This window comes from Triticum urartu, chromosome 7 (assembly GCF_003073215.2).
Source record: "Triticum urartu cultivar G1812 chromosome 7, Tu2.1, whole genome shotgun sequence".
Classification (NCBI taxonomy): Eukaryota; Viridiplantae; Streptophyta; class Magnoliopsida; order Poales; family Poaceae; genus Triticum; species Triticum urartu.
In genome coordinates this window covers 179,813,773-179,830,404 of record NC_053028.1, presented here as the reverse complement: position 1 = coordinate 179,830,404, position 16,632 = coordinate 179,813,773, and positions in this window count along the sequence as shown.

Below are 16,632 nucleotides of genomic sequence, written 5' to 3'. Positions count from 1 at the left end.
TCGACATCGCCCCCATCGGCCTCCCCTACAACGCCATCCTCGGCTACCCAGCGCTGGCCCAGTTCATGGCCGCGACGCACCCGGCGTACAACCTCATGAAGATGCCCGGGAGCAGCGGTGTCCTCACCGTGCACGGGGACACCGGAGACGCGCTGCGGGTGCTCAAGCTCGCCTTCAAGACGGCGGCGCCAACACAGCCCACCGACTTGGAGGCCCCCGAGCCCAAGGGGGCTGCACCCGCCAAGAAGAAACAGTTGTTCACCCAAGACAAGGCAGAAACCAGGCAGATACCCGTCGATGAGGACGGGTCCACCAATGCCACTTTCACCATAGGCGCCAACCTCGAACCCGAGCAGGAGGAGGCCCTTGTCGGGTTCCTGCGCGCAAACAAGAAGGTATTCACTTGGGAGCCTGACCAGTTGGCAGGGATCCCTAGGAGTGTAATCTAGCATCACCTCAACGTGTGCCCCAACGTGCGCCCTGTGAAGCAGAAGGCCAGACGGCAGTCCACAGAAAAGCAGGCCTTCATCGTCCAAGAGACCCGCAAATTAGAAGCCGCTGGGGTCATTCGCGAGGTCCGATACCCAGATTGGTTGGCCAACCCTGTCGTTGTGCCAAAGAAGGGAGGGAAGGAGCGCATGTGTGTCGACTTCACCAACCTCGACAAAGCATGCCCGTAAGATCCGTTCCCGCTCCCCCGCATCGACCAGATCGTCGATTCCACCGTGGAATGCGACCTGCTATGCTTCTTGGATGCCTTCTCTGGGTATCACCAGATCAAGATGGCAGTAGAAGACGTCGAAAATACAGCTTTCCTAACCCCGTGTGGGGTGTACTGCTACACATGCATGCCATTCGGGCTGCATAACACAGGGGCGACCTTTCAGTGGCTGATGCACATCACCTTGGGCCCGCAGCTCGGGAAGAATGTTGAATCTTACGTCGATGACATTGTGGTAAAGTCTCGGGAGGCCAGGACCCTGATACAAGACCTGGAGGAAACCTTCGCGAGCCTCAACGCAGTGAACCTACGGCTCAACCCAGAGAAGTGTGTGTTCGGAGTCCCCTCGGGCAAGCTCTTGGGTTTCCTCGTGTCCCACCGAGGCATCGAGGCTAACCTGGAAAAGGTCAAGGCGGTGGAAGACATGAGCCCGCCAAAGACCCTCAGAGAAATGCAGAAGCTCACTGGGCGCGTGACCGCGCTAGGGCGCTTCATCTCCAAGTTGGGGGAACGAGCGCTGCCCTTCTTCCAGCTAATGAAGAAAAAGGGGCCCTTTGAGTGGACTGAAGAGGCCGACAAGGCGTTCCAGGATCTCAAGAGATACCTGACCAGCCCATCGGTCATGGTGGCTCCGCGCCCTCAAGAGCCCCTGGTGCTTTACCTCGCCGCCACTCCCTACTCCGCCAGCGCAGCCCTGGTGGCGGTTAGAGAGGAGCGTCGAATCAAAACGCAGCAGCAGCCCGGGACAAGGCAAAACAGGAACAAGGAAGGCCCACAGAAACCGCCACCGCGGCTGAGGAGGATCAGCCGCCGCAGAGGAGTGCACCGGAGGCGGAAGAGGCCCCTCTCCCAGATGGCCAGCCTCAGGAGGCCTCATCGCCTCAAGAGGCGCCAGGTCTCCGAAGGGAGCCGCCAGCACTGACGCACCCAACCTCGTTGAGCACCAGTGTACTTCGTCAGCACGGTGTTGCGGGATGCGAGGGCACGGTACCCCATGCCTCAGAAAACTCCTCCTCGCGCTACTGGTGGCCTCGCGCAAGCTGCGGCACTATTTTCAGGGTCACCCCATCAAGGTCGTCTCGTCATACCCCCTGGAGAGAGTGCTCAGGAGCCCTAACTCAGCTGGAAGGGTCGCTGAGTGGAACATAGAACTGCAAGCGTTTCAGCTCGAATTCAGCACGACCAGAGTCATCAAGGGAGCAGCATTGGCGGATTTTGTGGCAGAATGGACGGAGGCACCAGGCCTCAAGGCCGACGAGGATCGGTCCCTCTCCCCGGGAAGCGAGGCGCCAGAAGGCTGGGTCATGTACTTCGATGGGGCGTTCTCCAGGCATGGCGCTGGGGCTGGGGCGGTGCTTATATCGCCCACTCAGGACAAGCTCCTACTCGTGCAGCTCTGTTTCCAGCAAGGTGAAAAGGTCTCCAACAACATAGCGGAGTATGAAGGTTTAATAGCGGGCTTGAAGGCCGCAGCTGCCCTGGGGGTGAAACGCCTCACCATCAAGGGCGATTCGCAGCTCCTTGTCAATTTCTCCAACAAGGTGTACGAGCCGAAAGATGAGCACATGGAAGCCTACCTTGCGGAGGTCCGCAGGATGGAGAAGCAGTTCTGGGGGTTGGAGTTGCAGCATGTGCCCCGTGGCACCAATCAGGAGGCCGACGACATCGCCAAACGGGCGTCCAGGCGGTTACCTCAGGAGCCTGGCGTTTTCGAGGAGCGGCTCTTCAAGCCCTCAGCCCTGCCGTCATTGTCAAACACGGCTCAGCCTCGGGAGGAGCTCCCCCAGCCACCTGCCTCAGGAGCTCCGGCCTGTGGCCCGGCCTCAGGAGCACGCCTGCTCCTGACGATGGAACCTCAGGAGGGATGCTGGATCACGGAGCTCCGGAGTTACTTAACACAAGGGACCCTGCCGGAGAAGGAGGAGGAAGCGGAGCGTGTGGCACGGCAGGCCACGGCATACTGCATCAAGGATGGAGAGCTCTACCGGAAGCGACCAAACGATGTATCCCTGGCGCTGCATCTCCAGGGAGCAAGGAAAGGAACTGCTGGAAGATATACACGGCGGAGACTGTGGACATCATTCATCATCACGGACCCTCGTCGGCAAGGCGTTCCGCAGTGGGTTTTATTGGCCCACCGCACTCAATGACGCCGTCGAACTAGTGAAAGCTTTGTGAGGCCTGCCAGTTCCACGCCAAGCAGATCCATCAGCCAGCAGGAGGCCTGCAGACTATACCCCTTTCGTGGCCATTCGCAGTCTGGGGGCTGGACATCTTGGGCCCGTTTCCTCGGCGCCTGGGGGCTACCGCTACCTCTACGTCGCCGTGGACAAGTTCACCAAGTGGGCTGAAGTAGAGGCCGTCCGCACCATCCCCGGGTTCGCGGTCAAGTTCATCAGGGGCATCGTGAGCCGGTTCGGGGTGCCGAACCGCATCATCACGGACAACGGTTCGCAGTTCACCAGTAACCTCTTCAAAACATACTGTGCTAACCTTGGAACGCAGATATGCTACGCTTCGGTGGCGCACCCCCGAAGCAACGGCCAGGCCGAGCGAGCCAACGCAGAGGTCCTGAGGGGCCTCAAGACCAGGACGTTCAAGAAGAAGCTGGAGGCCTGCGGCAGAGGTTGGTACGACGAGCTTCAGTCCGTGTTGTGGTCCATCCGCACAACCGCGACCAAGCCGACTGGAGAGACCCCGTTCTTCCTGGTCTACGGAGCCGAAGCGGTCCTCCCTCACGAGGTCAGACGTCGCTCCGCGCGGGTCCTGGCGTTCGACGAGGCGCAGCAGGACGCCATGCGGGGGATGGACCTCGTGCTGGGGGAGGAACGTCGCCGAGAAGCCGCGCTGCGAGCGGCGAGGTACCAACAAGCACTGCGACGATATCACTGCCGCAACATCCGCCCCAGAACTCTCGAGGTAGGAGACCTCGTGCTCAGGCGGGTTCTCTCCAGGGAGGGACTGCACAAGCTCTCTCCCATGTGGGAGGGCCCGTTCAAGGTTGTTCATGTTTCCAGGCCCGGCTCCGCGCGCTTGGAGACTCAGGAGGGTGCCGGTCCAGAACGCATGGAACATCCAGCACCTCCGGAGGTTCTACCCCTAAAAAGGCCCAGAGCCTGTGAAGAAGGCGAATGCCTGTGAAGCTGTCGCGTTTTGGAAAGGCCCAAAGCCTGTGAAGAAGGCGAATGCCTGTGAAGCTGTCGCGTTTTGGAAAAGGCCCAGAGCCTGTGAAGAAGGCGAATGCCTGTGAAGCTCGCGTTTTGGAAAAGGCCAGAGCCTGTGAAGAAGGCGAATGCCTGTGAAGCTGTCGCAGTTGAAAAGGCCCGAGAGCCTGTGACTGTGATTTGGAAAAGGCCCGGAGCCTGTGAAGCTCGCCGCCCGTGACACTCTCACGTAATAATGAGTGGGGCTGTACACGCCCGGAGTCTCAGGAGCGCCGGCCTCAGGCCCTGGGGCTCCCTCCCACGCCCAGTGGCAGCACTTAGCTCCGCGCTGGTGAGAAGACGTCGAAGACTAGATTAGGTGCCGGACGCGGCTTTTCATTTGCTTTCCGCAGTTGGCTTGTTCCTTCTCATTCGAAGTTTTATTGAAGTTGTTGCCGTCTTTGGCTTGTGGTTCTTCGACTTTTCACTCTCCTGCCTCGATTTCTCTTATGCAAGGCCTCGCGAGGGGGGCAGCCGAGCGCCCTCGCGAGTGTTCCTGTCCTAGTCGTTCAAAGGTTTCGCGACCTGGGTCCATTACAGGAGCACCCCTCCAGTCCGTGCCCCACGGGCACCGCGACACGAACACAGGGCCTGGGTCGGTCGCCCCCCACGGCTGGGGCCGGGAACTATCCACGCGCGGGCACGTAGCCGGAAGGCACGATAACGGAAGCAAAACGATGATTAACAGCAATAACCCAAACACGCCCCCGCGGGGCTCCACACTACTGTCTTTTTACGCAGGAAAAAGGAAAAGAAAGAACAAATCAGGCGCAGCTCGCCTCACACCGGCCTGCAGGGAAGACTCGAGCTGCCTCCGGGGCTCAGGCAGACTCCCTCTCGCGCTTCACCGGGGCGCGACGGCGGGCGGACACGCTACCACCTCCCAAGCAGATACGACGGCGTGGAGGCTGACCGCGGCCACCGCTAGAAGAGTCGCCGCCTGAAGAAGAACCGGAGAAGCTTGGGGAACCCTGAGCGCCGCCAGTCACGCGAGCGCTGTCCTCTCCATCATCGCCGGAGCTGGGTTCCCGGCCGCGGTCGTCGTCCTCGGGGCAGCACCCTGCGCGGCGACCATCTTCCCCAAACACCCTCACGTAGAGGGTGGCATCCGTCAAACTTGAAGTGCAGGGTGCACCGACGGCTCAGGCCACGCGCGCGGGCAAACGTCTGCCAACCGCGGGCCAGGCCAGGCTCCCGGCTGCGGAGACCTCCAGTGAAGCCCATGAGGCCCGGCTGCAGCAGCCGTCGCCTGAAGCCAGAGGCCGCCCGGGGCGCCGGCCGGGAGCTCGCCGAGGAGGAAGCGAGGAAGTGGAAGCCGGGTGCTAGTCGGCTCCGCCGACCACACGAAGAACTCCGGCAGCACCTCTGCAGCGCGAAAGCGCGGCCTAGGGGGACGCGCGACCGGAGCGCCCCCCGGCCGCAGCAATCCGCCCGTCGCCGTGCTGGAAATCGTCTCCACGGCCGCGGGGAGCTGCCGTGGTGGCCACAGGATGTTTGCGAGGGCGCCCTCGGCCGCGCTTGGGCGGGGGAGAGGCAGGCTCAACCTGGCGAGCCTTCCCCTTCTCTGCGGCCGAGAACCTCCTCGACGGGGCCATGAAGAAGAAGGAGAAGCAAGGGGGGATGAACTGGAAGGGCGCGCGCGATCCGTACTTATAGCCGCGAGGGCCAACCGACGGCCCCCACGATCGCAGGTAATCATGACCCGCTTTGCATGCAGGGACTTGTCCAATCCATGCAGTTGCCGAGGCGCCATGGGGAAGTGGAGACGCCCACGTCCAATCAACCGCCACGCGGCGCCCAAGGCCGCAGGCTGTTAGGGCCGCGGCGCTTCGCTCTGCCCTTCGCCTCCCTGCACGGCCAAGTCCGGGCGCGCCTTGGGCCCGGGGGCTACTGTCGGCGTTCTGGGAACGGGGGTCCCCAGACTTGCCTGCCTGCGGCCTGCGGCGTGGCTCAAAGGGGGGCCCAGCACGGCCCATCTTCATCAACACAGACCAAAGACCCTCGCGAGGGGCCAAGCCTCGCGGGGGGGACGACGTGGGGCTTCCTTAGGCACGGCCTCACCAGGCTGGCTCGTGAGGAGGCGGGGAGATCAAGGTGGGGTACCTCATGAGGTGCCCGTGACGCAAGCCATGACGACCAAGGGCGACAGGCGGGCGCCAGCCCGCGCAGTGTCCTCCTTTCCCCTTTGGTGCATGGGAGGCAAGCGCAGCCACGGAGTACCGAGGCATTAGGCAAAGGTTGTCATTTCGGTGCAACAAGACCAAGACCAGGAGGACTGCAAGACGGAGGTCATCGTGGAGCCCAAGACGGCGTCACCACCAGAGCTTTGTGCAGGCGAAGACTACTTTTGTCAGGATAACTAGTACTAGTTGTCCCCCTTCAAATTAGCCTGCCATTGTTGGCTCCCTTCCTGATCGATATTTGGGAAGAGGACCAGGGCCTCTATAAATAGGACCAGCCACCCATAGGATCAAGGAGGGGGGAGATCGAGATCAACAATCGAGAAGAGAGAGAGAGAGAAGGGTGACTGGACTCCTCCCAGCAGTTCATCGCCCCAGCCAAGAACAGACCCTCGCGAGGCCGTTCTTCCTTGTATTGCTCATCATCATCAGCCCAAGAGGCAATCCACCACACCACACACTGGAGTAGGGGATTACACCACAACGGTGGCCCGAACCAGTATAAACCCTCTGTCTCTTGTGTTGTTCTTTCCATAGCTTAGATCTTAGCGAGGCGGAGGGGTGCAGGTTGGTAGGAGGCGAAATCTCCGCGCGCACCCCGGTGTTCGAACCTGAAGGGTCTGCCGGAACCCGAAATCCGACAGTTTCTCACTCGTATCTATGCTTAAGTCTGTCCGAATCATGTTAGCAATTGCCGCATTTTATGAAATCTGGCAAATGGATAAACAAAACTGCATTCCTTAATGGATTTATTAAAGAAGAGTTGTATATGATGCAACAAGTTTTGTCAATCCTAAAGGTGCTAACAAAATATGCAAGCTCCAGCGATCCATCTATGGACTGGTGCAAGCATCTCGGAGTTGGAATATAAGCTTTGATATGTTGATCAAAGCATATAGTTTTATACAGACTTGCGGTGAAGCCTGTATTTACAAGAAAGTGAGTGGGAGCACTACATCATTTCTGATAAGTATATGTGAATGACATATTGTTGATCGGAAATAATGTAGAATTATTCTGCAAAGCATAAAGGAGTGTTTTGAAAGAAGTTTTTCAAAGAAAGACCTCGGTGAAGCTGCTGACATATTGAACATCAAGATCTATAGAGATAGATCAAGACGCTTGATAAGTTTTTCAATGAGTACATACCTTGACAATATTTTGAAGTAGTTCAAAATAGAATAGTCAAAGAAAGAGTTCTTTCCTGTGTTACAAGGTGTGAAACTGAGTAAGACTCAAAGCCCAATCACGGCAGAAGATGGAAAGAGAATGAAAGTCATTCCCTATGCCTTAGCCATAGGTTCTATAAAATATGCCATGCTATGTACCAGATCTATTGTATACCCTACACTGATTTTGGCAAGAGAGTAAAATAGTGATCTAGGAGTAGGTCACTGGACAGCAGTCAAAATTATCCTTAGTGAAATAAGGATATGTTCTCGATTATGGAAGTGACAAAAAGGTTCGTCGTAAAGGGTTACGTCAATGCAAATTTTGACACTGATCCAGATGACTCTAAGTCTCAATCTGGATACATTTTGAAAGTCGGAGCAATTAGCTAGAGTAGCTCCGTGCAGAGTATTGTTGACATAGAAATTTGCAAAATACATACGGATCTAAATGTTGCAGACCCGTTGACTAAATTTCTCTCACAAGCAAAACATGATCACACCTTAGTACTCTTTGGGTGTTATCACATGAGCCATGTGAACTAGATTATTGACTCTAGTAAACCCTTTGGGTTTAGCCACATGACGATGTGAACTATGGGTGCCAATCACATGGTGAATGTGAACTATTGATGTGAAATCACATGGCGATGTGATCTAGATTATTGACTCTAGCAAGTGGGAGACTGAAGGAATATGCCCTAGAGGAAATAATAAAGTTATTATTTATTTCCTTATTTCATGATAAATGTTTATTATTCATGCTAGAATTGTATTAACCGGAAGCATAATACACGTGTGAATACATAGACAAATAGAGTGTCACTAGTATGCCTCTACTTGACTAGCTCGTTGATCAAAGATGGTTAAGTTTCCTAACCATAGACATGAGTTGTCATTTGATTAATGGGATCACATCATTAGGATAATGATGTGATTGACTTGACCCATTCTGTTAGCTTAGCACTTGATCGTTTAGTTTGTTGCTATTGCTTTCTTCATGACTTATACATGTTCCTATGACTATGAGATTATGCAACTCCCGTTTACCGGAGGAACACTTTGTGTGCCACCAAACGTCACAACGTAACTGGGTGATTATAAAGGTGCTCTATAGGTGTCTCCGAAGGTACTTGTTGGGTTGGCATATTTCGAGATTAGGATTTTTCACTCCGATTGTCGGAGAGGTATCTCTGGGCCCACTCGGTAATGCACATCACTATAAGCCTTGCAAGCATTGCAACTAATGAGTTAGTTGCAGGATGATGTATTAGAGAACGAGTAAAGAGACTTGCCGGTAACGAGATTGAACTAGGTATTGAGATAATGACGATCGAATCTCGGGCAAGTAACATACCGGTGACAAAGGGAACAACATATGTTGTTATGCGGTCTGACCGATAAAGATCTTCGTAGAATATGTAGGAGCCAATATGGGCATCCTGGTCCCGCTATTGGTTATTGACCAGAGAGGTGTCTCGGTCATGTCTACATAGTTCTCGAACCCGTAGGGTCCGCACGCTTAACGTTCGTTGACGATATAGTACTATAGAGTTATGTATGTTGGTGACCGAATGTTGTTCGGAGTTCCGGATAAGATCACGAACATGACGAGGAACTCTGGAATGGTCCGGAGATAAAGTTTGATATATGGAGAATAGGTGTTTGTCTCTGGAGGGTTTCCGGAATTCACCGGGTGGGGTTCGGATGTTTCCGAAATGTTTGGGTACGAGGAACACTTTATTTGGGCCAAAGGGGAAAGCCCGCAAGTTTTTGAAAGTGCAAAAGATGTTTTGCGGAGTCCAGGGCCATACGCTAGGGTCCTGGCGTCTGGGTCCAGACACCGGAACCCTGGCATCTGGCCCTGGAGTCCGAGAAGACTCTTGGCTTTCTGGTGAAACCAACTTTGTGGAGGCTTTTACTCCAAGTTCGACCCCAAGGCTCAAACATATTAAATAGAGGGGTAGGGCTAGCACCCAAGACACATCAAGTAACACCAGCCGTGTGCGGCTACCCCGCCCCCTCTAGTTTATCCTCCGTCATAGTTTTGTAAGTTGCTTAGGCAAAGCCCTGTGAGATGTCTCACTAACACGTCACCACGCCGTCGTGCTGCCGGAACGCATCTACTACTTTGTCGGCATTCTGGGAACGGGGGTCCCCAGACTTGCCTACCTGCGGCCTACGGCGTGGCTCAAAAGGGGGCCCAGCACGGCCCATCTACACTCAACACAGACCCAAGACCCTCGCGAGGGGCCAAGGCCTCGCGGGGCGGACGACGCTGGAGCTTCCTCAGGCACGGCCTCACCAGGCTGGCTCGCGAGGAGGCGGAGAGATCAAGGCGGGGTACCTCACGAGGTGCCCGTGACGCAAGCCATGACGACCAAGGGCGCCAGGCGGGCACCAGCCCGCGCAGTGTCCTCCTTTCCTCTTTGGTGCAAAGGGGGCAAGCGCAGCCGCGGAGTACCGAGGCATCAGGCAAAGGTTGCCATTTCGGTGCAACAAGACCAAGACCAGGAGGACTGCAAGACGGAGGTCATTGTGGAGCCCAAGACGGCGTCACATCCAGAGCTTTGTGCAGGCGAAGACTACTTTTGTCAGGATAGCTGGTACTAGCTGTCCCCCTTCAAATTAGCCCGCCATTGTTGGCTCCCTTCCCGCTCGATATTTGGGAAGAGGACCAGGGCCTCTATAAATAGGACTAGCCACCCCCAGGGGAGAGGGGCATCAACAATGGAGAGAGAGAGAGAGGTGACTGAACTCCTCCCAGCAGTTCATCGCCCCAGCCAAGAACAGACCCTCGCGAGGCTGTTCTTCCTTGTATTGTCATCATCATCAGCCCAAGAGGCAATCCACCACACCACACACTGGAGTAGGGTATTACACCACAACGGTGGCCCGAACCAGTATAAACCCTGTGTCTCTTGTGTGTTGTTCTTTCCATAGCTTAGATCTTAGCGAGGCGGAGGGGTGCAGGTAGGTAGAAGGCGAAATCTCCGCACGCACCCCAGTGTTCGAACCTCAAGGGTCTGCCGGAACCCGAAATCCGACATTTGGCGCGCCAGGTAGGGGTGCGCCGGAATCCACCTTCTACCGCTTCGTGCCCCGTCGCGTCGTCATCACCATGTCCGGCGACCAGGCGGGCAACCCAGATCCATGGGCGGCGTGGCCCGCCCGCGCAGAGCCGCTCGCCTCGGGCGACCCCGTGCCCCAGGCAGCTCGCGGTCCGCAGGGCGCTGCGGGCCGCGGGCGACGCGGACAGGCTTCGACAGCTCTCACACCGCGGCAGGCGCGGTCGGCAGCAAGGGCCTCCAATCACGCCGCGACCACGACACCGTACACCCGCCGGGAGCAGGCGAACTCGAGGGCCGCGCTCACGGTGGCCCGAGAGCTGCTGCAGTGCAGGCTGCTGGAGGGCGGCCGCGACGTGCTGCTGGAGCGGGTGGCAGAGCTCCTGGGCTTCGCCGCCTCGGGGGCTCACCCCTTCTGCACCCAGCTCCCATCTCAAGCCCAGGGCGGCCCGCGCGGGGGCTCCGCGCGCCCGCGGGCTCCAAGGCTACTCCAACGCCAGCGAAGCTGTCAGCACCGGACCGGCGGCGGCGCTGCCCCCGCTCCCGGTCCGCGAAGAAGAAGGACTCGACGCGACCCGCGGCCCCAGTGGACAGCCGCGCTGCCACCCCACGGTGGGCGCGTCAGGCAGGACCGCGTGGCACGCGGAGCACTACGGCGTGGCCTTCGGGATGACGGCGCCAGAGGAATACGTGCCCCTCATGATGGACCAAGGACACCCTCACGAGAGCGACAAGGCTCGCTCCTCAGCCCAAGCTGGGGGGACGAGGCGCCAGAAGCTGAGCCTTTCCAGGAGCCCCGGGACGGTCCCACTGGCCACGCTGGAGGCAACGATTATCGGGTACCGCTAATTCTTCAGGAGCAGGCATACGCTAACCATGGATCGCAGGAGGTGCAGGTCGCCACAGCGAGCAGCTGCCCCGCTCCCACAGTCTCCTACCCCTCGGGAGGAGGGCGCAGGGGGCTGCAGGAGAGGGGCCGAGATCCGACATCACCACCGCGGCGTTCGGAGCAAGGTGTTCTCAGGAGGTAGGCCCTCTGCTGGGGAGGTGCCTCAGGGCCTGCCCCTGGCGGAGGACCCGTGGTCGTCGGGGGAACCGCTGGCGACCGCTCTACCCCATCGGCGGCGTCCTGGTTTCCGGTCGTCGTTGATGGCACTAGAGTGTGGCGCAAGGCGGGGCCCTCGTCTGGCGATATGAAGCAAGGCCGTACCTGTGAAGAAGGCCCAGTGCCTGTGAAGCTCGCCGCCCCGTGACACTCTCACGTAATAATGAGTGGGGCTGTACACGCCCCGGAGTCTCAGGGGTGCCGGCCTCAGGCCCTGGGGCTCCCTCCCACGCCCAGTGGCAGCACTTAGCTCCGCGCTGGTGAGAAGACGTCCAAGACTAGATTAGGTGCCGGACGCGGCCTTTTGTCTGCTTTCGTTGCTTTTCCCTTTGGTTGTCGCTTTCCCCCGCTGGATTCAAGTTGGATTCGAATTTGAGATTTGCGTGTGTTCGGGGAAGGGGTGCTTAGTCTCGTTCGAGCAATTTCTCGCGTTTTGGTTACCACTTCGCCTCAGCTGCCTCCCCTCGTGAGCCCCTCGCGAGCCGGGTCAGGCCTAGCTTGCGCGCAGCCCAGACTGCCGCCGCCGCGTCCTCTCAGGAGGGTTTTACTGCAGGTCCTACGGATCCAATCAGGGAACACTCGGGACACCACAACCTCCCACAGGCTACCTCAGGGCCAGCACGGGACAAAGGTAAACTAGCCGACCAGCGCGTCGCTTAAGCCAACCACTTGGCGCGGGCGCATGGGCAATGTAGCGTCTACTAATACGATGAACACAAGTTTTACATGAGGGGCTCCCCCTCCAAAATGCTCTCACAGCCATCAGGCCAAAACCTGAGTTCTATTCATGCAGGGTAAGGAAGCAGGAACGATGCACAATCAGTCGGATAAATCCCCCAATGCATCCTCAGGAGCACCACCCGAGCCGTTGCTGGCGTCGCTGAACTCGCCATCGCTGTCCGCGTCGCCGCCAGCGGCGTCAGGGCCGTTCACCACACCGCCCTCGTCGGCAGCCACGATCACGCCGTCGTTGTCTGAAGCGAAGGCCCTGATAAGAGCATCCACATTGTCTTCCACCCAGTGCGCCAGGTCGTCTCGGACGGCCTGGGGGACTGGGGCGATGGCGGCGTCGAAATCGAAGTGGGGATCCATGTTCCGGAGATGGCTGAAGACGCGAGAAAAGGCGCGCCCGAGCAGGGCGCGGCTCCTCTCCTCCACCAACCTGTCACCCTGACCGACCGCGCCTCCAGCTGCGTCACCACGTCAGTGAAGAACTGAAGATTGCCGGCGTAGTTGACTGCATGCGGCTCGCCAACAGCCGCCTCGCAGATGTTGCCCAAGGCTGTGTTGGCTCTCTCCCGGAGCGTGGTGAGCATGGGGCCGTGCTCATGCTCCAGGATCCGCCGCTGACGTATCTCGTCCGCATTCTGGCGCGCGACGGCCTCAGCCTCCTCCACCCGCTGGCGAAGAAGGAGCACCTCGGCCTGGGAGGTGGTTAACTCACCTTGCGCCACCTCAAGGGCGGCCCGGAAAGCATCGCCCGCCGTGTCGCCTCCTCCAGCTTGGCCCTCAAAGGGCAGTCCTGCTTCAGGCCTTGGCCCCGATCAACCCCAGCTTCTCCTCGAACTCGTGCTCGAGGGTCAAATGCGCCATCGCCACCCGACATCCGACCTCCTCCAGGACTCGGGCTTCCTGTGCAGCGACATCATCCTCCGCCTGCGTCACCAAGCGCTCCCTCGTCTCAGACGCTCGTACTCTCATACACGCGGGTACGTTCGGCGGCTTCCAGCGTCGGCGCATCCTCACGCTTCTGGAGCTCTGCTGAGTGCCAGAGGCCACCTTCATCAACGCGAGGGCTGCCTCGCGCAGCTCCACCTGCTCCTCCAGTGAGTGGCACCAGGCCAAGAGCTCCCGAGCCTGCTCCTCCGCCGCCTTTCGCCGCGGTCGGCTTCCCGGGCCTCCTCAGCGGCCCAAGATTGGGCCTCCTGAGAGGCCACCAAGACGCCTTGGCCTCTACGTCGTCAAAGATCGCGCTGACGGCGCTCAAGGGCGATGGCACCCTCCAGCTCGCGGCTCTCTACAGCCAGGCGCAGGCCCTCGGCCTCAAGGCGCGCGTCTTCATGAGCAAGCTCCTCACCAAGCAGGCTTACCGCGTCAGCCGCCCTTTGAAGGAATCCTTGGCGGAGAGCGCGACGCTCCCGAGCGCGCTCGAGCACGTCTTCCACACCATCATCTGCCCCAAGCAAGCCCGGGGGCCACGAATCAGCACTCCCCCTCCGGGCGGGGAGCGCTCAGCCAATCGCAGTCCACGACCAGGCGAGAAGCCCACGGCAGGCTGGCTATGCCACGAGAAGGCCCGCGAAGGAGGATCGCGAGGTGCGCAGGGCCACGATGCGCCTCGGGACGGTTCGCCTCTTCGATCGCCCTCACCACAAGGGCTCTGCTGCTCGGAGCGCTTGAGGACGGTGGAGGGGGCGAAGCCAAGGGGGACGGCACCTCAGCCGTCTCCGCGAAGCTCGGCTGGAAGGGGCCTGCGGAGCAAGGGTCAGTAAAAGCAACAGAAGGATCGGGAGCTGGGAAAGGAGAAGGCTTACTCATCAGTGGCGAAGTACTTCCTACGCTTCAGCAGGCGACAAGGGTAATCGTCGCCCAGGGCCTCCCTTCTCTTCCGGAGGGCCTCAAAGTCCACGCGGAAGCGGCCCAAGAGTTGGGCGCAGGGATCAACCTGCGACGAAGACGGAGCGTCAAGGCGATCTGCGTCAGGGGCGCCTGCCTGATGCGCGCTGCCAATCGCCTCGCCAAGAGAAGCAGCCTGGAGCCTCAGGGGCCTCAGTCGCAGGCGCTGAGGGCAGCTGCTTGTCACCCTCAGCCTCAGCGGCACGGGCCCCAAGAAGCTGCTCCCTCATGAGCATCGCCCGGCGCTGTCACCCCGCCGGGAGCCCCCTCGGCCTCTGGCGCCTCATGCCTCCCTGCTCCGCCGCTTGAGGAAGAGCCTGGCCGACTGGAAGGGCAGTCACCACCACTGGGTTCTCGCGAGGCCCCTGGAGGCCGGCGGGGCGCGACCCCCACTCATCAAAGATAGGCATCTGCTTCACAAAATCGCCCCTGCTCTGGCAGAGGTACAGCAAGGCCCCTCCCTGCTGGATGCTGCCAGGGTTGGGGTCCCCAGTCAGGGTCAAGAGCGCTGTCCTCAGCACTTCAGGCGTCAGGTCCTCTTCCTGGAGCCTCATACGATCATCGCGCCCGCTGAAGGCCCACATCCGGCGGGAGTGGCGTTGGAGAGGAGCAACGCGGCGTAGCAGGAACTCCTTCACCACCTTGGGCGCTGTCACGCCAAGCGACCTCAAGAACGCGAAGCGGTGCCAGACGAAGACGAGCCGGGGGCTCTCAAGCGTCTCCTGGCCCCAGCCCGAATTGGGGACAGCAGGCGAAGTTGGCTCCGATAGCAGGGGGCTGGGCACCCCTGCATCCACATACAGCCACCGCTCGCGGAACCCAGCCGCGGGCAGAGGGAGCTTGAAGTCAATCCCAGAGGCCGCTGTCTCAGACGCGGCAACGAAGCTCATGCACGCCCAGCATTGGGTAGGGTCGACAAGGCGCAGCGAGAAGAAGTGGCGCAGCAAGGCAACCGAAGGAAGGATGCCCATCATAGCCTCGCAAACAAAGGCGAAGACCGAAAGGAGGGTGATGGATTCAGGACCCAGATGCATCATGTGGATCTGATAGTGGGAAAGCACGGACATTGAAGAAATCAGAAAAGGGAGGAACCAGACCCGCCCACAGGGCGTCGGCAAAATACGGGACCTCGGTGACTATCCTGTCGATGGAGAAGTGGGACGCGGGCCAGGCCGTCGTCCTCCCGCATTCGTTGAAGATAGTGGCCAGAGCCGAGCTGACCTTGCCCAAGCCCTCGGCGGGGGCCGCCAACGGCGGACAAGGCGGAGGCATGTTCTTCCCTCTTCCCTTCTTCGTCGGAGCCATGGCGATGGAGGGGGGAAGGTTCGAGATTGGGTTGAAAACAGAAGCTGGAGTTCGAGCGGAGGAAGGACAGAGGGCGCTCGAGCAACAGAAAGGGGAGCGGCTGTGTACAACTGAGTCCGCCTAGCATGGCGCAAAATAAGGGGGCGTGGGGGAACAGTGCCGCCCACGTCCAATCAACCGCCACGCGGCGCCCAAGGCCGCAGGCTGTTAGGGCCCGCGGCGCTTCGCCCTTGCCCTTCCGCCTCCCTGCACGGCCAAGTCCGGGCGCGCCTTGGCCCGGGGGCTACTGTCGGCGTTCTGGGAACGGGGGTCCCCAGACTTGCCTGCCTGCGGCCTGCGGCGTGGCTCAAAGGGGGGCCCAGCACGGCCCATCTTCATCAACACAGACCCAAGACCCTCGCGAGGGGCCAAGCCTCGCGGGGCGGACGACACAAGCTTCCTCAGGCACGGCCTCACCAGGCTGGCTCACGAGGAGGCGGAGAGATCAAGGCGGGGTACCTCACGAGGTGCCCGTGACGCAAGCCATGACGACCAAGGGCGCCAGGCGGGTGCCAGCCCGCGCAGTGTCCTCCTTTCCTCTTTGGTGCAAAGGGAGCAGAGCAGCCGCGGAGTACCGAGGCATCAGGCAAAGGTTGCCATTTCGGTGCAACAAGACCAAGACCAGGAGGACTGCAAGACGGAGGTCATTGTGGAGCCCAAGACGGCGTCACCACCAGAGCTTTGTGCAGGCGAAGACTACTTTTGTTAGGATAGCTGGTACTAGCTGCCCCCCTTCAAATTAGCCCGCCATTATTGGCTCCTTTCCCGCTCGATATTTGGGAAGAGGACCAGGGCCTCTATAAATAGGACTAGCCACCCCCAGGGGAGAGGGGCATCAACAATTGTGAAGAGAGAGAGAGAGAGGGGTGACTGAACTCCTCCCAGCAGTTCATCGCCCCAGCCAAGAACAGACCCTCGCGAGGCTGTTCTTCCTTGTATTGCTCATCATCATCAGCCCAAGAGGCAATCCACCACACCACACACTGCAGTAGGGTATTACACAACAACGGTGGCCCGAACTAGTATAAACCCTGTGTCTCTTGTGTTGTTCTTTCCATAGCTTAGATCTTAGTGAGGCGGAGGGGTGCAGGTAGGGAGAAGGCGAAATCTCCGCGCGCACCCCAGTGTTCGAACCTCAAGGGTCCGCCAGAACCCGAAATCCGACATACTTCGCCCCTCTTGCTGGATTGAGAAGGCGAGGACGTCACCGAGCCGAACGTGTGCAG